Source organism: Triticum aestivum, chromosome 2D (genome assembly GCF_018294505.1).
Source record: "Triticum aestivum cultivar Chinese Spring chromosome 2D, IWGSC CS RefSeq v2.1, whole genome shotgun sequence".
NCBI classification, from domain to species: Eukaryota; Viridiplantae; Streptophyta; class Magnoliopsida; order Poales; family Poaceae; genus Triticum; species Triticum aestivum.
Window position 1 is genome coordinate 43,038,855 of NC_057799.1, and position 23,858 is coordinate 43,062,712.

General features: G+C 49.0%; 1 pseudogene; it reads left to right on the plus strand.

Moving 5' to 3' along the window:
• The first annotated feature begins 1,889 nt into the window (after positions 1–1,889).
• Positions 1,890–23,007, plus strand: LOC123055617 (sex determination protein tasselseed-2-like; annotated as a pseudogene).
• The last annotated feature ends 851 nt before the right edge of the window (positions 23,008–23,858 follow it).

The window sequence follows — 23,858 nt, forward strand, 5'->3', positions numbered from 1 at the left end:
CATGGCTCAATCTCACGTCATGCGCGCGTGTTGGTTGCAGCACGTTGTGTGCGCAAGTGCAGCGCTAGCCCGGCTTGAGCCATGGCCGCTCATGCATCTGCATGGCACCACGTGCTGGCCTGATTGCGTGTAGGTGCTCATGGCACCTGTGCTAGTCTGGTTGCACCTAGATGTTGCGCATGTACCAGATGGCCTAGCTACGTGTCATGTCCGGCTACATCACACTGGGTGGCTGAGCGGACACTTTGATTTCACGCGTAATCGGATTAATCATCCGAGCGTCCACGATTCGGTACCGCGAACGTTGTTGAGTACGTGCCCCTCCATCGATCAAGCAACGAGTTGCAGCTTCATCATCATTTCGGATCGCAGATGTCGCCGCCCCAAGGATCTCTCCACGTCTAAACTTACCCGCGTGCTGCCGCTGCGCTGTCTCTTCAGGTCCTAGTGCCACGGCCCGCGGTCCACCGCTGCCCCGAGGTTGTCCGCTCCAGGCCGTCCACGTGGCCAGTGACGAAGGACGAAACTTTTTTAAGGTAGGGCGAACTCTTAAGCCAAAAAAATTGATGCAAAACCAACATAGATAATGTACCAACAGTGAACGACAATATTTTCATATGATTCTAAATAGAATAACCAAGTACAATGAAAATGCAAACATATTTTAAATAGAAGAACAACCTAAAACATACCGGTAAGCTTTAATGCCCAATGATGTATCCACACGAGTTTCATACTTGACTAGTGACTCTTTGTTGTAAGTTATTACTTTAGTTTTCAAATCTGCCCTTTGATTTTTGAAATCTTCATATGTTGTCTTTGACATTTTGTGGATTCTAGTTGCCCCACTGATATGCTTACGGAATGCTGCGACTGTATTTTTCCAATTGTCATACCTCAATTTGGAGAAAACAATAGTGCCAATAAGCTTTTTTCTTGGAAATACTATATTCCAACCATTCAAAATCCTTATACCATGCTGCTCGAAAGCATCTTTCGTCTTTATTTGTTGGACAAATTGGTTGAGTTGGACCCATCTCTGTGCAAGAAAATCTAACATCCTCTCTGATATTGGGGCTAAATCCATCAGGTGAAATGCGAAGTCCCGGATCATCCTTTATGTAATCTAGAAAAAACGGTTATACCTTCATCTCCTAGAACTTCAACATTCCCCTCGACTATGGCTTCCATGAAATCTGGGATCTCGTATTCCACTTGTTCAGAGGGCGCGGAATTTGCATTCTCCATTTCCACGGTATTCACTTGATTTTGATGAATGGATTGGCCCCTATCATTGCCACTTTCCCGTGTACTTGGATTAGAGCTGCTGTGACCACCAACTACCTCAAAATATCTCTTTAAATCTGTTATTCATCACATAAAATGACTGCCACTTCATTGTATTATCAAACCATTATCTCAAAATGACACTAAAATTCAAGAAATTTACCTATACCCTTTGGCTTTACTGGCCCTTTCCCCTTCTTTTTCCTGACCATCTTCTCGTTCTGACCGTCGCCCTCAAGTCGTCACGTGAGCTCCTGCTGCCCGCCTGGAATGACGAGCGCTCGTAGCCGCCGGGAAAGCTCGTTTGGCGCTCCTGCTGGCCGCCCCCGCCGCGCCACCCCCGGCGCTCTCGTGCAGGCTGTAGTCCTGCTGACCGCCGCCACCCCCCGGCATCGACGACGCGGCGGGTGAGGCGCTCGCGGACGCGCTGGGCGGCGCCTGCTGCAGCTACGTGCACTGCGACGTGTCTGTGGAGGCCGACGTGGAGCGCGGCGTCGGATGCTGCATGCCGCTCGATCTCGTCCCACTCCGTCCGTCCATCCATAGCTGCAACTGAAGAAAGTCTCACACATCATCACCCGCACCGCCCTTGTTAGCCAGCCATGACTGCTCTCGACTTCATGGCCGCCGAGAAGGTCCCCCAAGCCGGCAGCATCGCACTCGGCGCCACCACCAACAACAATGCCGCTGCTGCCGCCGTGCCGGTGCAGCAGCAGCACAGGAGCCTGGAGGGTGTTCGTACACGAACACGTCACCGTGTACCCTTGATGCCGGGGGTGATGCACCGCAGCTCACGTCGAAGGAGACCCGCCAGAAGCGCGGTACGCAAGACAATCCGGCGGGCGCTTTTGTACACCCGAAACCCCACATGTCCGGGAGGGATCCCGTTAGGGCGCGCGGCGGCTATGGGCTGCCCTAGGTCGGCCTGACCGTCCTAGGGCCTCGAGGTTCGCCGCCCTGCAAAAGAAGAACGAACGAAGAACGAGGAAGAAAAAGAACAAGGGAGAAGATAAAGGATAAAAAAGTGGTAGATGATTGTTTGATTGTGTGTCGTTCAATCGGCCGTCACCTCCTATCTATATAAGATGCGGATGGACTTTCCGTACAAGAAAAGGCCTTGCCTTGTCGTCCAAATCATCAAAATCTAGCCAAATTCGGACTTCTCACGACCTCCGGCCCGGATGTTCGGCTCTAGGCCCGGATGATCCGGCCTAGCCCAGTTTTATGACAACAGCTCACTGTTTTGGCTCTAGAATCCAAATACGACCTCGGATTTTGACTATTTTTACATCAAAATCAATCGACTCGACGAGACGCACAACTTTCATGTTGAACACTTTTCGATCTTAGGCCACCTTGAGGGTGTTTCGGACCGTTTTCTAAAGTCTGCAGCAGAAAAACTTACCCGGACGTCCGGACGATTTCCCATATTGTGTCTGGCCTTTACTCGGATCATCCGGGACTTGACCCAGATCATCCGGCTTCAACTTTTATCTTCTGTTGTTTGGTTCAATTTTTCGGCTTCCGGCCGGATGATCTGGACCCGGTCCGGATAATCCGGCCATGCAGTGCTGCAGCACACAATTTTGGCTGTAACTTTTGCATACGACCTTGGATTAAGACGATTCTTATATCAAAATCGTCCGTTCAACGAGACGAAGAAGTTTGCTGTTGAAGACTTTTTCACCCGAGGTCATATTAATTAGGTTTGATGCTATTTTCTAATCTGATGTTAACACGGGTATCTTCGAAATTGTCATATCCTTTGCACTTGAGCTCCGTTTTGCTCCATATTCATATTTATTTCAATCATCTTGAAGAGGGCCATCAAATGGTGACATGAACTCATAATTTTAACCTCATCCCATTATAGACTCAAGTCACTCTTTGCGTTCATGCCATTTTTTAGCGTCAACACATGCTCTCCCTGTTTTTCGGCAAAGGTAGCGTGCCGAAAAATAACTTGTACCGTGTTGGTTCTAAGGACGATGTCAACACTCCATCGGCCACTTTGCATGTGCATAGGGCGATAAATATATATCAGCCATTATTTGTTTGAATCCTTGATGCAAATTTGGGTGAAACCTTTTCAACTTCATTAACAATTCGATGATAAAGTTTCATAGATATGTATCTCAAGGTCATCCTCCGAACCATATTGTTCACCCTTTTGTAAGTACTTTGCAGATAATCAACAATAAACTTTCTCCAATCCTCAGTTTTACCTGCATAAAAAAATATTAGTGGCCGAAGTAGTGGACTTCTGTTCGGCCTTACCTATGTAGACGAGACTAAGCATCGGCTATTGATAGAAATGCAACACATCATGATTAACATAGTAGCCGGATGCTTGCTGTGCCAACTCTTTCGAATTGTCATGTCTAGAAATATGAACAATTTTAAAGCTAAACATACCTCAAGATAAACTATAAGTGATTCGTCAAAACATTGATAACCCTTGGATATTTGTTGCACTACTCATAACGTGTCGGGACCCCGATTCTAAGTCACACCGATCTAGCATGTAACACCTCATATCACTTTGCGGCCTCACGCACGGTATTCCCACGGGTGTCGCCTTACCATGGCCCGGGACCGTTTGCGTCTTTTGGCTCACGTATATGACAATGTCGCTAGCATCCATATGACAGAGAACCCGGGCCGACATGGCTAGTCGTGAACCCAAAGCGGCGCTAACGTATGGGAACAGGCATACATGAATCAACATCGAGCGTGTCGGTCAGCAGCGTGTGAATCCGGGCTGTAGCACTGGGCTAACAGGACTCCGGGAACCAGGGCTGTAGCAGGCTAGGCAGGACTCCGGATGTCACCGCGTGACATTTCCCCGAAGGGACAGACACGGGAACGAAATGAAACACATGCCGGCCAGTCAAATGTCCAGAGCAGTAGTGCTGGGCTAGCAGGACTCCGGTGAACCGGGCTGTAGCGGACTACTATGGCTCAAGGAGGCACTAGACTACATTTCCCCATAAGAGAGGCTGCCAAGGATAAACAACTAGATTGTCGGATCCCACACATAGCAATACACGTTACACGTACGCATAACATGCAAGTATGTGCTGTACAACATGGCATCACAACATAACGCAAACTCATATAGATAAAAGGCCCAGAAGAGCCACATAGCATTAAATACAAACAGGGGTCACATGACCCATCATTCAGAGCATACAAGCAACGGAAGCATTACATGTCTGAGTACAGACATCTACAAAAGAAAAAGGCTGAGAAGCCTGACTATCTACAAGACCCTCCCAAGGGTACAAGATCGTAGCTGAGGTACAAGCTACTCGTCGAAGTCCAAGCGGAGCTACTAGTAAGACTGAAGTCTCCGCTGCAAAACATAAACAAAGCAACATGAGTACAAAGGTACTCAGCAAGACTTACATCAGATCCTATCTTACATGTATTTGTATCAAGAAGGTAGTGTGGGGTTTAGTTGCAGCAAGCCAGCTTTGACTCAGTGGCTATCCTGTTCTACGACTACGAGAAACTTCTTTGAGGTAAGAAGGCGCACACGAGTCCACTAATCACCACCTCAATACACCACTATGGATTCATTCCCGTCTCACTACGAGAAGCCATCCATAGAACTCACACTTATCTTGAGCATTTTAGAGTATCCACTTCAAGTTGTCTATGTACCACGTAAGCATCCAAGAAGTCCATAACCGAGGACACGGCTATTCGAATAGATCATGATAACCCTGCAGGGGTGTACTGCGTCACACACGCTCTCGCCACTTACCGCCATGTACACGTCATGTACCTCGGGAACCTTCAAGCGGAAGCCTGGCGAGGGTGTCGGCCACGACCTGACTAACCACACAAGACTCTAGTCCAGGTTTATCGCCTATTCGGGTTCCATCCGCAAGGAGATCCGGCCGGGGTGTCGCTCACGGCCCCAAACGATGTGCGCAGGGTTCCCAAGCCCACCTCGCCGGATGGATCTACGCTTGGTACACCGTGCCACTTGTGCCTAGTCTGTCCCAAGCCCACCCTGCCGGGTGCCACTCGGTAGAAAAATAGCACTACCTACAAACACCAGAAACTATTTGCAACTCCTGGACAGAGATCAAGGCAGTTAATAAGTCGAGAGAGCTTGGAGCGCCCGGAGCCCAATGTGTGGTAGTAGCTAGTCATTGGACAACTTACACAGAACTCGGTTCTTAAGGACGGTCCCAATGAGACAACCCACCATGTACTCCTACATGGCCTCTCACCGCTACCTTTACCAAATCGTTTTCACACGCTTAACTCTCGGCACCAGAACATCTCGTAACACTCCAATTCATTCCCAATGAATCGGACCTGACACAACTCTAAGCAATAGCAGGCATGGCATGGTAGGAACACAACAAGGCTCATTCAACTCCTACACATGCTAGTGGGTTTCAACTAGTTATTGTGGCAATGACAGGTCATGCAGAGGAATGGGTTCAGCTACCGCAGCATAAAGTAGCAGTTGAATCGTTGTTGTCCTAATGCAGTAAAAGAGAGCAGGAGCGAGAGAGTAGGATTTTATCGGAATGAACAAAGGGGGTTTGCTTGCCTGGTAGATCAACAGGGTGGCACTGCTACTCAGACAGGTACTCTGGAACACTCTCCGGAGCAGGACCTATCGAGAGGGAACGGTGTCGACAGTCAAAACACAATCATATGCAACAATATGATGCATGAATATGGCATGAATATGTGATGTATTTTGAGCCAATGCATTTGGCATTCAACTTGGAAGAGATCCATTTGAACCAAAGGTTCAAATGCAACTCTAATTTAAGTCCTTATATATGCCATTTATATGTTTTCACTTATACAGTAGGTATAAGTTGGTTTGTCATGCATGAAACTAGTACAGATGGATAGATTGCATTTTTCTGATAATTTTTCATATATAAATTATTTCAATCTGAGCTACGGTTGAATTTCTATGATTTTTAGAAGTTTATATCATTTTCTGGAGTTTCCTGATTTATTTTAAACCAGAAAATGAATAACTGCGTCAGCATGACAGTGGCATGACGTCAGCGAATCAAACGTGGCTGACCAGGTCAAACCTGACGTGTGGGGTCCACACGTCAGTGTCACAAGGTTAAACAGGGGTTAGTTTAAGCCTAAAATAAAAGATTAGGGGCTCCGGGGCCCACTGTCAGCGTCAGGGGGTTAGGTTAGGTGGTGATTAGCTTAAGCTAATCACCTGACGAGCCGGACCTACCTGTCCGGCCGGCGAGGTCAAAGGGGTCAAACCCCACCGGCGTTTAGTCGCCGGCGAGGCCGAACACGGCGGAGGGGCTCGGGATCGCGTCTCCGACGACCAAAAGGGCCGCGGAGACCATCTCCGAGGAGCCCTGGCTCGCGCGCATCCCTTGGGACACGCGGAAGACCGTGGGTGTGCCGGGGCTCGCCGGAGCAGAGCTCGCGGCGGCGGCCGGAGCACGGCCAAGGGCGGGCGCAGCGCTGCGGTGCACGGGGGCGGCGGCTGAGAGCACCGGGGCGTAGCCCGGGCTCGTCCGCATCCAGCGGAGGCGACGGGAGGACGCAGGATGGCCGAAGCTCGCCGAAGCAGAGCTCGCGGCGGCGGCCGGAGCTCGGGCTCGAGCGGCTGCGGGCTACAGAGCACGGGGAGGCAGGAGAGGAGGGGAAACCGACGTGGGGGCTCACAGCGGATCGGCGGGCGTCGTTGGAGAGCTCAGGGAAGGCCTGGAGTCGGCGGGGCGACGATGGGGATCCACGGCGGCCGGAGGCGAAGATGGCGGCGGCGACGGCTCCACAGGGCGTTCCGGCTTGCGTGGCTCGGCGGAGAGCTTCGGAGCGAGGAGGCGGAGCTCCTGTGCGTGTCAGAGAGGCGAGGGGGAGGCGGTGGCTACGGCAACGGTGGACGGTGGCGACGGCAGCGCTCGGCCGTGAGAGAGAGAGCGAGGGGGAAGAGAGATTGGGCACGGGAGAGAGCGAGGGGAGCCGGGGGGTTGCGTGGCGGCGTTGTAGAGGGTCGCGGAGCAAGCTGGGAGGCAGGAGCTGGCTGGGCGCGTGGCCGCGTGCGGCGAGCGCGTGCTCGGCGTCCTCCTGGCACGGTGAAGACGACGACTGGCAGTGCCAGTCGGCTGGGCCGGCCTGCTGGGCTGCTGGGCCAGGCCAGGCCTCGGGTGAGCACAGGTAAGCTCAGGTAAGGGTTTTCCCCTTTTTGGTTTATTTTCTATTTTTCTGACATTTGTTCTGATTTAGTAGAATACTAAATCATTTTATTTCCTTATGCCAATTTTTGTAGGAGCTAGTGGTATTATTCCAGAACTCCTCAACAAATGGCATAATTTTTGAACAATATTTTATATATATAACAATATATATCCAAAGCAAATAATTACTGCATTAATTCCAAATGCCCAAAATAAATATTTATGAGCTCCTAAAAATATTGGTTTGATTTTTATCTCTGTCCAATATTTTTAGAGAGCAACATGAACATTTTCTTGGACCCTTTTGGAGCAATTTTTTATTTGGGTCATTTCCAGAAATGATTCTGAGGGTTTCACAGATCCCCATTTCAAGTTTAAATGAAATTTAGACATGATGCACACATGACTAGCTAGTCTAGGTCATACCAGAACTAGGGATGTGACAACTCGCCCCCACTTGAAAGAATCTCGTCCCGAGATTCAGGGGTCGACGGAAAGAGGGTGGGGTACTCCAGTCGAAGACGATCTTCTCGCTCCCAAGTAGCTTCTCTCTCGGAATGATGAGACCACTGAACCTTGAGAAACTTGATGTTCTGACGTCGGGTGACACGCTCTGCTTGGTCAAGAATGCGAATAGGGTACTCTCGATATGTGAGGTTATCTTGGAGATCAAGCGTTTCATGGTCCACCCCGCGGATGGGATCCGAGAAGCAACGCCTGAGTTGAGAGACGTGGAAGACATCATGGACTCGAGAAAGATGTGGGGGTAGTTCCAACTGGTAGGCAACCTCTCCTCGTTTACCGAGAATGCGAAAAGGACCAATGTAACGAGGAGCCAACTTGCCCTTGATACCGAATCGATGGGTACCCTTTAGGGGAGTAACCCGAAGGTAAGCCTTGTCGCCAACTTCATAAGCCACTTCCTTATGACGACGGTCATACTGGCTCTTTTGATGAGACTGGGCTGTTTTCAAATTCTCATGAATGATGCGAACTTGCTCTTCTGCTTCCTGGATCATGTCCGGTCCAAAGAATTGTCTTTCACCGGTTTCTGACCAGTTCAAAGGTGTTCGACATCTTCGTCCATACAGAATCTCGAAAGGAGCTTTCTTAAGACTGGATTGATAGCTATTGTTATAAGCAAACTCGGTGAAAGGTAGGCATTTCTCCCAATCCATACCGAATGAGATAACGCAAGCTCTAAGCATGTCTTCGAGAATTTGGTTGACCCTTTCCACCTGACCACTTGATTGAGGGTGGAAAGCGGTACTGAAGGAAAGATGGGTGCCCATGGCGGTTTGGAAACTCTCCCAGAAATGAGAAGTGAAGAGACTACCACGGTCTGAATTGATCTCTAGTGGAACACCATGAAGTGACACTATTCGAGAAATATATAAGTCAGCGAGCTGACTAGCAGTGATACTCTCTCGAACAGGTAGGAAGTGAGCCACTTTGGAAAGACGATCAATGACTACGAAGATAGCGTTATTCCCTTTCTTGGTCCTGGGAAAGCCGGTGATGAAGTCCATACCAACTTTATCCCATTTCCACTCAGGAATGGCTAAAGGTTGAAGGGTGCCAGCAGGCCTTTGATGCTTTGCCTTAACGCGACGACAAACGTCACAGTTAGCTATGAACTCAGCAATTTCTCTCTTCATCCTAGTCCACCAGAACCTCTGGCGTAGGTCCTGATACATCTTAGTACTACCGGGATGAATCGTGAGAGGGGATTCATGCGCCTCCTTAAGGATCAATTGCCGGAGATGTTGCTTCTTGGGAACCACCAGACGGTTCTCGAAGAGAACAACACCTCGATCATCTATAGAGAAACTACCAGCAATACCCTTGGCAATGTTTCTCTTGATCCGGGTAATCCCCGTATCATGCTTCTGGGCTTCTATGATATGATCCACAAGAGTAGGCTTTGCCACCAAGGTAGAAAGGAATCCTTGAGGAGCAATGTGAAGGTTAAGCTTACATAATTCCTCATGGAGAAGTGGTTGGCCCTGCTGCAACATAAGATTGTTGCAATAGGACTTACGACTTAGCGCATCAGCCATGACATTGCCCTTGCCTGGGGTGTAGGTAATCCCTAAGTCGTAATCTGAGATCAACTCCAACCAACGTCTTTGCCTAAGGTTCAAATCTGGTTGGGTGAAGATATACTTGAGACTCTGGTGATCGGTGTAAATCTCGCAACGTTTACCAAGAAGGTAATGTCGCCATGTCTTAAGAGCATAGACTACGGCTGCGAGCTCTAGATCATGTGTAGGATAGTTCTCCTCATGTGGATGCAACTGTCGAGATGCATAGGCAATCACATGACGATCCTGCATAAGGATGCAGCCTAGTCCCTGTCGTGAGGCGTCGCAGTAGATAACAAAGTCTTTAGTGAAATCCGGTGGCACCAGTATGGGAGCAGAAGTCAGGCGTCTTTTCAGTTCCTGAAAGCTGTACTCACACTGTGGGGACCACTCAAACTTTTTATCTTTCTTGAGAAGTTCCGTGAGGGGTTTGGCTACTTTGGAGAAGTTTTCAACAAAGCGGCGACAATAACTGGCTAGACCAAGGAAACTCCTAACTTGTTTAACTGTTTCAGGTGGAGTCCAATCAAGAACGGCCTGAACTCTCTCAGGATTGACAGCAATGCCCTTACCAGAGATCACGTGGCCTAGGTAGGTCACTTCTGGCAACCAAAATTCGCACTTGGAGAACTTGGCATAAAGGCGGTGCTCTCTGAGTTTTTCTAACACAAGTCTGAGATGTTCGGCATGCTCTTCCTCGTTCTTCGAGTAGATAAGGATATCATCGAGGTAAACCACGACGAACTTGTCTAAGTACTCCATGAAGATCGAGTTCATCAAGCGGGAGAAGGTAGCTGGAGCATTGGTTAGACCAAAGGACATGACGGTGTACTCGTACTGGCCATAACGAGTGACAAAAGCCGTCTTAGGAATGTCCCCATTTCTAATCTTGATTTGGTGGTAGCCTAACCTCAAATCCATCTTCGAAAAGACTGAGGATCCAGCGAGTTGATCATACAGGTCGTTGATCCTGGGGAGCGGATACTTGTTCTTTATCGTGACCAAATTAACGGGACGATAATCTACAATCATCCGGTCCGTACCATCCTTCTTCTTAACGAAGAGGACGGGGCAAGCCCAGGGAGAAGAACTAGGACGGATGAAACCCTTTTGCAAGGATTCATCGAGTTGTTTCTTAAGCTCGGCTAGCTCTAAGGGTGCCATCTTGTAAGGTCTCCTAGAGATTGGGGCGGTTCCTGGGATAAGATCTATGACAAACTCTACATCCCTGTCAGGTGGAATACCTGGCAGTTCCTCTGGAAAGACATCCGGAAAGTCACGGACTACCGGGATATCTTCAAGGTCTGGAAGAGGACTGGCATTAAGAGAATAGAGTTGACGCTTTGCAACTCTGGTGGAGACAGTGACTAACTTGCCGGATGGGTGGGTGAGCTGAACAGACCTGGTGTAACAGTCAATCTTGGCATAATGAGCTTTCATCCAGTCCATACCCAAGATGATGTTAATATCTGAAGACTTGAGGGCTATGAGTGATGCAAGGAATACAAGTCTGTCAACAAGGATTTCATTACCATGGCTTACACTAGAGGTTTGCCATTTGGATCCAGGAGTTTGAATGAGTAGTGGGGAGGGCATATCACAAAATGATATGTCGTGCAAGCGGGCATAACTTTCGGATATGAAGGAATGAGACGCCCCAGTATCGAATAGAACCGAAGCGGGATGACAGTTTACAAGGAGTGTACCAAGAACGACATCTGGATCATCCTGAGCGTCTTTAGCTGAGACGTGATGCACACGTCCACATTCAGTGGGAGCTGACTTGGTACTGATCATCTTGCGTGATGGCTTACCACGGCCAACAGACTTCTCGGGCTGGGGTGGAGCAACACGGGTCTGAGTGCAAATACGGGCGGTGTGGCCTGGCTCTCCGCACTTGTAGCAAATCTTGGAGGTAGGACGTGGACCCGCGTTGGCAGGCGGTCCACCAATAGGCCTGGGTGGAGCATACTGCTGGACTGGGTGAGGCGCCACATAAGATGGTCTCGGGGTATAACCGGGTGGAAGAGCAGAGTTCGGAATCCAAATCCGGCGCTTCTGAGAACTAGAACCGGAGGAAGAACCCAATTCACGGGTGTGCTGACGAGACTCCTCGTAGGTGAGCTGAGCTGTCTCCGCATTAATGGCCTTGTTCACAAGAGCCTGGAATGTATTGCAATGGTGCAGGTGGAGATCATGACGCAACTTGGGGTTGAGACCCTTCCGGAACCTAGCCTGCTTCTTAGCGTCCGTGGACACTTCTTCTGCAGCATAGCGGGCGAGGTTCTCAAACTCTCTACTGTAAGCATCAACAGCCATCTGACCCTGGGTGAAACTACAGAACTCTTCTCTCTTGCGGTCAATGAGCGCCTGAGGAATGTGATGCTCGCGAAAAGCCTCAGTGAAATCTCTCCAGGTCGGTATGTGGCCAACTGGAAGCATAGCCTCATAGTTCTGCCACCAAAGACTAGCAGGACCTTCCAGGTGATATGCAGCATAAGTGACCTTGCCACCTTCAGCTACGTTCGCAGAACGCAGCTTGTGTGTGATACTATGGAGCCAGTCATCTGCATCGAGTGGTTCAATGGAATGATGGAAGGTAGGTGGTTTCAAACCAATGAAATCATAGATGGTCGCTGACTCTTTGCACTGGGGTGCGGTGTTCTCCTCGATACGTGCTAACAAGCGGTTAGACTCATGCTTGTTCCTCTCCATCTCTAACATAACCTCTACCAACGAAGGCTGGTCGGGAGGATCCTCCTCATCCCTACCACCTCCGTGGTTCAGGCAACGAGCAACAGAACTTCGGTTAACTGACGACATCCTGAGAAGCGGAACCAAGGACGAGGTCAACAACAACTATAGGATGCAACATGTAGCATAAGAAAATTTAGTATCTCTCAAACTCCTAGGACAAATCTGGCAGCATAACGGCAGTAAAATGCTCAAAATGGGACATTCTGCAAAAAGCGGGGTAGCACCATACTCAACATCGTCACTCAAGGTTCTGAGATATTACTAAACAGGCTACACTGGAGGTACTCAAACTGGGATATGACTCTGATCAACCAATCCTAAGAGACTACGGAGTAGTAACACGTGATCCTGATAGACGGAAGAGAAAGCCTAGTTCCTTAACCCCGTAGGAAAGATAGGATGAGTCAGATCAGAAGGCATGAGGTAAAAGGAGTAAAAGAGCCTTACGTTCCTTCCACAATCAGTTCCCTTATATAACTAAAGAATTACTAGACTCAACTTCGACCAGGTTGGCTTGGAAATCCTACAGGCAGTCAGGGTCTGATACCAAGGCTGTCAGGACCCCGATTCTAAGTCACACCGATCTAGCATGTAACACCTCATATCACTTTGCGGCCTCACGCACGGTATTCCCACGGGTGTCTCCTTACCATGGCCCGGGACCGTTTGCGTCTTTTGGCTCACGTATATGACAATGTCGCTAGCATCCATATGACAGAGAACCCGGGCCGACATGGCTAGTCGTGAACCCAAAGCGGCGCTAACGTATGGGAACAGGCATACATGAATCAACATCGAGCGTGTCGGTCAGCAGCGTGTGAATCCGGGCTGTAGCACTGGGCTAACAGGACTCCGGGAACCCGGGCTGTAGCAGGCTAGGCAGGACTCCGGATGTCACCGCGTGACATTTCCCCGAAGGGACAGACACAGGAACGAAATGAAACACATGCCGGCCAGTCAAGTGTCCAGAGCAGTAGTGCTGGGCTAGCAGGACTCCGGTGAACCGGGCTGTAGCGGACTACTATGGCTCAAGGAGGCACTAGACTACATTTCCCCATAAGAGAGGCTGCCAAGGATAAACAACTAGATTGTCGGATCCCACACATAGCAATACACGTTACACGTACGCATAACATGCAAGTATGTGCTGTACAACATGGCATCACAACATAACGCAAACTCATATAGATAAAAGGCCCAGAAGAGCCACATAGCATTAAGTACAAACAGGGGTCACATGACCCATCATTCAGAGCATACAAGCAACGGAAGCATTACATGTCTGAGTACAGACAACTACAAAAGAAAAAGGCTGAGAAGCCTGACTATCTACAAGACCCTCCCAAGGGTACAAGATCGTAGCTGAGGTACAAGCTACTCGTCGAAGTCCAAGCGGAGACTACTAGTAAGACTGAAGTCTCCGCTGCAAAACATAAACAAAGCAACATGAGTACAAAGGTACTCAGCAAGACTTACATCAGATCCTATCTTACATGTATTTGTATCAAGAAGGTAGTGTGGGGTTTAGTTGCAGCAAGCCAGCTTTGACTCAGTGGCTATCCTGTTCTACGACTACGAGAAACTTCTTTGAGGTAAGAAGGCGCACACGAGTCCACTAATCACCACCTCAATACACCACTATGGATTCATTCCCGTCTCACTACGAGAAGCCATCCATAGCACTCACACTTATCTTGAGCATTTTAGAGTATCCACTTCAAGTTGTCTATGTACCACGTAAGCATCCAAGAAGTCCATAACCGAGGACACGGCTATTCGAATAGATCATGATAACCCTGCAGGGGTGTACTGCGTCACACACGCTCTCGCCACTTACCGCCATGTACACGTCATGTACCTCGGCAACCTTCAAGCGGAAGCCTGGCGAGGGTGTCGGCCACGACCTGACTAACCACACAAGACTCTAGTCCAGGTTTATCGCCTATTCGGGTTCCATCCGCAAGGAGATCCGGCCGGGGTGTCGCTCACGGCCCCAAACGATGTGCGCAGGGTTCCCAAGCCCACCTCGCCGGATGGATCTACGCTTGGTACACCGTGCCACTTGTGCCTAGTCTGTCCCAAGCCCACCCTGCCGGGTGCCACTCGGTAGAAAAATAGCACTACCTACAAACACCAGAAACTATTTGCAACTCCTGGACAGAGATCAAGGCGGTTAATAAGTCGAGAGAGCTTGGAGCGCCCGGAGCCCAATGTGTGGTAGTAGCTAGTCATTGGACAACTTACACAGAACTCGGTTCTTAAGGACGGTCCCAATGAGACAACCCACCATGTACTCCTACATGGCCTCTCACCGCTACCTTTACCAAATCGTTTTCACACGCTTAACTCTCGGCACCAGAACATCTCGTAACACTCCAATTCATTCCCAATGAATCGGACCTGACACAACTCTAAGCAATAGCAGGCATGGCATGGTAGGAACACAACAAGGCTCATTCAACTCCTACACATGCTAGTGGGTTTCAACTAGTTACTGTGGCAATGATAGGTCATGCGGAGGAATGGGTTCAGCTACCGCAGCATAAAGTAGCAGTTGAATCGTTGTTGTCCTAATGCAGTAAAAGAGAGCAGGAGCGAGAGAGTAGGATTGTATCGGAATGAACAAAGGGGGTTTGCTTGCCTGGTAGATCAACAGGGTGGCACTGCTCCTCAGATAGGTACTCTGGAACACTCTCCGGAGCAGGACCTATCGAGAGGGAACGGTGTCGACAGTCAAAACACAATCATATGCAACAGTATGATGCATGAATATGGCATGACTATGTGATGTATTTTGAGCCAATGCATTTGGCATTCAACTTGGAAGAGATCCATTTGAACCAAAGGTTCAAATGCAACTCTAATTTAAGTCCTTATATATGCCATTTATATGTTTTCACTTATACATTAGGTATAAGTTGGTTTGTCATGCATGAAACTAGTACAGATGGATAGATTGCATTTTTCTGATAATTTTTCATATATAAATTATTTCAATCTGAGCTACGGTTGAATTTCTATGATTTTTAGAAGTTTATATCATTTTCTGGAGTTTCCTGATTTATTTTAAACCAGAAAATGAATAACTGCGTTAGCATGACAGTGGCATGACGTCAGCGAGTCAAACATGGCTGACCAGGTCAAACCTGACGTGTGGGGTCCACACGTCAGTGTCACAAGGTTAAACAGGGGTTAGTTTAAGCCTAAAATAAAAGATTAGGGGCTCCGGGGCCCACTGTCAGCGTCAGGGGGTTAGGTTAGGTGGTGATTAGCTTAAGCTAATCACCTGACGAGCCGGACCTACCTCTCCGGCCGGCGAGGTCAAAGGGGTCAAACCCCACCGGCGTTTAGTCGCCGGCGAGGCCGAACGCGGCGGAGGGGCTCGGGATCGCGTCTCCGACGACCAAAAGGGCCGCGGAGACCATCTCCGAGGAGCCCTGGCTCGCGCGCATCCCTTGGGAAACGCGGGAGACCGTGGGTGTGCCGGGGCTCGCCGGAGCAGAGCTCGCGGCGGCGGCCGGAGCACGGCCAAGGGCGGGCGCAGCGCTGCGGTGCACGGGGGCGGCGGCTGAGAGCACCGGGGCGTAGCCCGGGCTCGTCCGCATCCAGCGGAGGCGACGGGAGGACGCAGGGTGGCCGGAGCTCGCCGAAGCAGAGCTCGCGGCGGCGGCCGGAGCTCGGGCTCGAGCGGCTGCGGGCTACAGAGCACGGGGAGGCAGGAGAGGAGGGGAAACCGACGCGGGGGCTCACAGCGGATCGGCGGGCGTCGTTGGAGAGCTCGGGGAAGGGCTGGAGTCGGCGGGGCGGCGATGGGGGATCCACGGCGGCCGGAGGCGAAGATGGCGGCGGCGACGGCTCCACGGGGCGTTCCGGCTTGCGTGGCTCGGCGGAGAGCTTCAGAGCGAGGAGGCGGAGCTCCTGCGCGTGTCGGAGAGGCGAGGGGGAGGCGGTGGCTACGGCAACGGTGGACGGTGGCGACGGCAGCGCTCGGCCGTGAGAGAGAGAGCGAGGGGGAAGAGAGATTGGGCACGGGAGAGAGCGAGGGGAGCCGGGGGGTTGCGTGGCGGCGTTGTAGAGGGTCGCGGAGCAAGCTGGGAGGCAGGAGCTGGCTGGGCGCGTGGCCGCGTGCGGCGAGCGCGTGCTCGGCGTCCTCCTGGCACGGTGAAGACGACGACTGGCAGTGCCAGTCGGCTGGGCCGGCCTGCTGGGCTGCTGGGCCAGGCCAGGCCTCGGGTGAGCACAGGTAAGCTCAGGTAAGGGTTTTCCCCTTTTTTGTTTATTTTCTATTTTTCTGACATTTGTTCTGATTTAGTAGAATACTAAATCATTTTATTTTCTTATGCCAATTTTTGTAGGAGCTAGTGGTATTATTCCAGAACTCCTCAACAAATGGCATAATTTTTGGACAATATTTTATATATATAACAATATATATCCAAAGCAAATAATTACTGCATTAATTCCAAATGCCCAAAATAAATATTTATGAGCTCCTAAAAATATTGGTTTGATTTTTATCTCTGTCCAATATTTTCAGAGAGCAACATGAACATTTTCTTGGACCCTTTTGGAGCAATTTTTATTTGGGTCATTTCCAGAAATGATTCTGAGGGTTTCACAGATCCCCATTTCAAGTTTAAATGAAATTTAGAGATGATGCACACATGACTATCTAGTCTAGGTCATACCAGAACTAGGGATGTGACATAACGAATCACCGAAAGCCTCAATCTGTATAGCACCTATAGCAACCAAAAGCTACAAACCGAATAAAATTTCATATTTAGCTTTGATTATTGTGCAAAAATATTTTAAGTGGCATGAGGCTTCACAAAATAACACCATATGGAGATATATGAACAACACTGACACTGTGGCCATTGTTATGAATTTAACCATCGGAAATAATCTCCATAGTACTAGAAAGACAAGGTTAATATCAATGAACATGCGCCTTGTTTTGATCTCCAATTGAACTAAGGACGATGTTAGGATACTACACCGGCCATGCTTTGACATATTCTTAAGGCGATAGATAAATATCGGCCATTACCATGAGGTCCGTGTAGAATTCACCCACCAAAGTATGTATAGCTGAAATAAACAAATAAAATAGCAATAAAATATTTCAGCCCCTTTGTCTTAGCAACAAAAATGTAACTAACCAAATGTATAGTGATTTGATAATACCCTCTCATGATATAGAAAATTATGTTGCATCCATGGATCAAAATAAATCCATGGAGGGTAATTGATCATACCTAGGGATGAATTCCATGTCAAAGGCATCAATGGCATGGTTGAAGAAAATGGATGATGTGCTAACCGAAGATTTTGATGTTGTGATGCATGCCTTCGGCTTAATTGTTTGTTGCTTCCATTCTTCTCTTTCTTCACTTTTATACTTGTTGCAATAGAAGCATGCACATCATTTTTGTTTAGAATTATCCTCTTGGGAACCCATGCCATGTTCTTCTTTCTCAGCTCTTGTGCACTAAGATTTTGTAATTCCTTCGTTTGCCAATACGATAAGCCGAGTGGGCATGTCGGCTGTGATTTTGTTTCAACCAATGGCAACTCGTTTTGGGCCTTGTGCACCCTCAACCTCTTTTCTTCAGATTTGGCACTCTGATTTTTATCAATTGATTGCTTCACTTCTTTGCCTTTTGTAGCCAATGTCAACACTTTAATTGGCTCTTTGTTATTTGATATCAAATCTGAAATAGCACACTTACGACCATCTCTTTTCACGCGGTAAACTTACTTTACCACCTCTTTCTTCTTCCTTGAGCTCTGGACCGATTCCTTATGATTGAAACGGTCTTTAAGATGTGATTGTTCAAATGTTGATCTTCTCGGAGCTACACAATATTGGTGAGATTGTTTAAAATAAGATGGAGAATGTGCCCTTGTATCATACTTGTCCCATGATGGATATGAATCTACATGAGCATAAGGAGGCATCCACGGCATTGGCATTGGCGGCCCACAATAAGGATATGAATATGTTGCATTAAAATTATCACTTTGCCAATACCGATCCTCATATTTGCGCCTTGGGGGTGATCTTGGTTTCTTTGCATGATTTAGCCGATAAGCATTCTTCTCTTCACTCTTCTTTTGATATTTGTCCAAGAGTTCAGCGAAGGTGATTTTTGATCTCTTACACTTGCGCTTATTTTGGCCTTTGTTTTCTTTTGGTTTGCTTTCATCGATCATTGGATTACCTTGCTGCCCCCCAGTCCTTGGCATCTTCATTGTAGCTTCAATGGAATTCTCGCCCTCAAGATTATGTTCATTGTGCTCTTCAACAACTTGATTACTTGAAAGCTCGATCCCATCACTTGTAGTTTTTACCTTCTCTTTAAATGGATCGGCTTGAAGCAGCCGATGCAAAAACATTTTCCCATCAGGACCAATTGGAATAGACTCGTCATCTGTTGGTGTCTCAACAAATTTTAATCGTTCTTTATCAATGGCCGATTTAACTATTTGACGAAACATGTTGCAATCCTCAAAACTATGCTTGAACGAATCATGCAACTTACAATAAATTCGTCCTTGGATAGATGGCTTGACATGGTGATCAAGAATTCTAATGTAACTATTTTTCAATAAAAAATCAAAGATTTGGTCACACATGTTTGAATCGAAGGTATACCTTTTGTTTTCTAGCCGATCTTGTTGTGAGAACGGCTTTGGAGTTAAGCAAATGAATGGTTCAGATTTGGTACCTTCCCACTCGGCTATGAATTCTCTTTCGCATTCGTTTTCCGATGTCTTTAAATAAGAAACTATACTAGCATCGGTTTTGTCAAAAGATTTTAACCTTGGCTTTAAATTTCTGAAATCAAAGTAGTTAGAACATACATGTCTTAATTGAGACCATGCGTAAGCCAAGTATGAAGCAAGCAAAGCTACCCAATTAGATATGAACTTTAAGTAAAGCAATGGGAAAAGCTTTGGCTGCAGTAATAAGTCACTATCGGTCTCTTTGAATGGTACAATATATTGACCGATATGCTTAGTAACAATTTTATTGCTAACAAGTAAATTGTCCTTCTTCATTGGTCTTTGAAAATTACTTATGAGAATTTTTCTAATAGATGCATCAACAATAAAGTTGTGACCAAATCTGAAAATAGGTAAATTACTGGCTAGACATACCTCTTCAAATATGTTGGGAGAGCATGATGGTTGCATGGCATGAATAATATTGTGCTTTGCTTTTGGATGGCTTCCCAACACCATGTCACAATTTTCTTCTTGATTTCGTGCATCATAAATTTGAAGATCTTTGTCAACCGAACTTTGTCCGGCTACTTGCTCTTGTCCTTGAAGTTTGTCAATTTCTATGGCACGAAACTCATAGGGCAGGAAGTATGTTCCATTAACTTCAGAAAAATCAAGCATGACTACCTTGCTATGCTTTCCATGCCCTTTCTCAATAATGCTTGCCTCTTTGGATTTGATGGACTCAGAATATATATTACTTGATTCGGTTTTTCCAATAACCGAATTTTCTATGTTACCTGAATCAATAACTTTATCTTTTTGAATTTGCAAGGCTTCTCGCTCTTGTCTAATTTTAGCCCACATCTCAGCTTTGCGAGCTTTAAACTTTTTCATCTCAATTTCCATCCACTCCTCATGAGATTGCCCCCCCCAATACTTTCAGACTTTTTCGGCAATGAGGTGCCGAAACTTTGCAATTGTTTAGGGGGTGCACTGGATGGCACAACACTGGACGAATGCATCATTTGCACAACTCTAGCTTTTACTGCAGCAAAATCACGAGGCTTCCCGCCTTCTATTAGTTCCTGTCGAATGGAGTTGCACAAATCCCAAGAGAATGTAAGCTTGTTCTCAACCACCTAGTCTGGATATTTTTAGCCCCTTGATGCTTTTAGACTCTTTCGGCAATGAGATGTTGCCGAAATTCTATAATTGTGTAGGGGGGACATGATATACCACGGTAGTAGGTGAAGGCATTTGTGCTCCTGCAGAAGTTTCACTTATTCGGCCATGACCATGAAGGTGCGGAGCCGAATTATGGACATCAATAGCTGCGTATGGTGACAAAAACTTAGTAGCATTAGGTGTAGCATATGATGTTTGAGGGTAATTGGCCGAATAACTAGTAGTAACATGGCCAATTCCCCTATCCACCGGCATGTTTGGATTAACACACTGCAAGTTATTTGCCGATGAATACAAAGATGAAACACTATGTTGCATGCTATTGGAAATTTTAATATGAGGTGTTTCAAATTGATTACCTAAACTCATCATGTTGTTCATCGGCATATGGATTTGTGGGCTTGCCGATGCATAAGAGTTAGGATACATATGTTGTATGTTGCTAAAATCATAAGAATTTGAAGCATGAAGACTATTTTGCATCGGCCCATGCACGTAATTAGATGCATGATTGATGAAATTAGGGCTAGCCGATACATTATGCTCATTAAGCGATCTAGCAACAACATATGAATTATTTGCATCTACAAAGGAGAATTGGGTATTCATATTACCTTCGTAGATCACAACTTCTTGATGACGATCTCTTCGTAGCAAGAACGGGCCGGAGACCATACAAAGCATCGTTTCCCAGCGGAGTCGCCAAAAGTGTGTTCGCACACGAACACGTCACCGTGTACCCTCGATGCCGGGGTGATGCACCGCAGCTCACGTCGAAGGAGACCCGCCGGAAGCGCGGTACGCAAGACAATCCGGCGGGCGCTTTTGTACACCCGAAACCCCAAACGCCTGGGAGGGACCCCGTTAGGGCACGCGATGGCTATGGGCTGCCCTAGGTCGGCCTGACCGCTCCTACGGCCTCGAGGTTCGCCGCCCTGCAAAAGAAGAACAAACGAAGAACGAGGAAGAAGAAGAACAAGGGAGAAGATAAAAGATAAAAAGGTGGTAGATGATTGTTCGATTGTGTGTCGTTCAATCGGTCGTCACCTCCTATCTATATAAGAGGCGGATGGACTTCCCGTACAAAAAAAGGCCTTGCCTTGTCATCCAAATCATCAAAATCTATCCAAATTCGAACTTCTCACGACCTCCGGCCCGGATGTCCGGCTCTAGGCCCGGATGATCCAGCCTAGCCTAGTTTTATGACAACAACTCACTGTTTTGGCTCTAGAATCCAAATACGACCTCGGATTTGGACGACTTTTACATCAAAACCGATCGACTCGACGAAACGCACAGCTTTCATGTTGAACACTTTTCGATCTGAGGCCATCTTGAGGATGTTTCGGGCCGTTTTCTAAAGTCTGCAGCAGAAAAACGTGTCCGGACGTCCGGACGATTTCCCGGATTGTCCAGCCTTTACTCGGATCATCCGGGACTTGACCCAGACCATCCGGCTTCAACTTTTAGCTTCTGTTGTTTGGTTCAATTTTTCGTCCCCCGGCCGGATGATCTGGACCCCGGTCCGGATGATCCGGCCATGCAGTGCTGCAGCGCACAGTTTTGGCTGTAACTTTTGCATAAGACCTCGGATTAAGACGATTTTTATATCAAAATCGTCCGCTTCGACGAGGCGAAAAACTTTTCTGTGATGACTTTTTCATCCGAGGTGATCTTAATTAGGTTTCATGCTATTTTCTAATCTGATGTTAACACAGGTATCTCCGAAATTGTCATATCCTTTACACTTGAGCTCCGTTTTGGTCCATCTTCATATTTATTTCGATCATCTTGAAGAGGGCCGTCAAATGGTGACATGAACTCATAATTTTAACCTCATCCCATTATAGACTCAAGTCACTCTTTGCGATCATGCCATTTTTAAGCGTCAACGGAGGGGAAGGTGGCCATCGTCACCGGCGGGGCGCGCGGGATCGGGGAGGCGATCGTGCGCACGTTCGTCCATCAAGGCGCACGCGTGGTGATCGCCGACATCGATGACGCGGCCGGGGAGGCTCTGGTGGCCGCGCTGGGCGGCGCCCTCTGCAGCTACGTGCACTGCGACGTGTCGGTGGAGGCCGACGTGGAGCGCGCCGTCGGATGCTGCGTGGCGCAGCACGGGCAGCTGGACGTCCTCTGCAACAACGCCGGCGTGCTGGGCCGGCAGGCCCCTCCAGCGGGCGCGGGCATCGGTGCCAGGAGCGGCGGCATCGCGTCCCTGGACGCCGACGAGTTCGACCGGGTCCTACGCTAACACGCTGGGTGCGGCGCTCGGCATGAAGCACGCGGCGTGGGCCATGCTGCAGCACTGCGGCGGCGCTAGAGGCGGGAGCATCGTGTCCGTGGCGAGCGTGGCCGGCGTGCTCGGTGGGATGGGCCCGCACGCGTACACGGCGTCGAAGCACACGATAATGGGGCTGACCAAGAACGTGGCCTGCGAGGTTGGAGAGCACGGCATCCGCGTGAACTGCGTGTCCCCCTTCGGCGTGGCCACGCCAATGCTGGTGAACGCGTGGCGCCACGGCCACCATGGCGAGGACGAAGAAGGGGGCGCGGCGGCGCCGGTGAGCGCGGAGGAGGTGGAGAAGGCGGAGGAGATGGTGCGGGGCTTGGCGACGCTCAAGGGCCCGACGCTGAGAGCGGGAGACATCGCGGAGGCGGCGCTGTTCCTGGCCAGCGACGAGTCGGGGTACATCTCCGGGCACAACCTCGTCGTCGACGGCGGCGTCACCACCTCCAGGAACGTCGTCGGCCTGAGACGATGAAGTCAAACCGATTGAGATGCTGTTGGAGGGTAGTACGTGCTCGGCGGCATGCATGAACTGTACTTACTAAGAGCATCTCCAACAGTCGCCCAACGCGCGGCGCGCTAAAAAGCAGTTTGCAGTACGCCCATCGTCTGGAAAAGCGCGGCGGGCAGCGCTGGCTCCAGCAGCCGCGCTAAAATTTGGCGCGTAGCTTCAGTAGCCACGCTAAAATGCAGCGCACGCGCGTAGCTCTTGCAGCCGAACATTGCGTACATATTTTTAAAACGATACTAAAAAAATAAAAATTCATAGATAAAAACGACGATACATAGATACTTTACATAGTTTCACAGCATAGATAGATAAAACTACGGTCCAACGACATAAACTACTAGGTAGTGCAATGCAACTACAACCTCCGAGGTATCGAGACACATGTCGTCCCAACGAGGATCATTAGCCGAAAAGATCAACTGCCCACCATTTTCAATGATCTCGCACTGCGATAACGCCAGGGCTTTCCGCCGACGCCTGTCCAACCGTTCCGCGTGGCGCTTTGCCGTCTGCTCCGCCCAGTAGGCTTACTCGTCGGCGACGTCCTCCGGGTGGCGCCGGCGCCACTCCGCCATGGCCCGCTCGTCCTCCTCGGCGATGAGGAGGCGGCGCTGCCTCTCAGCATGCTCTGCACGGTCTTGTGCCGTGATAAGACGAGGCGGAGGGGCGACGTCCAGCGCCTGCTGGAGCGTGTAGACGTCCTGGAAGTTCATCTGCGGGCGCGGCCTGCCTAGGCGCCACGCCGCCGCGTCGTACGCGCGGGCGGCCTCGTGCGCCGTCTCGAAGGTGCCGAGGGCGAGCCGGACGTCGCCGGA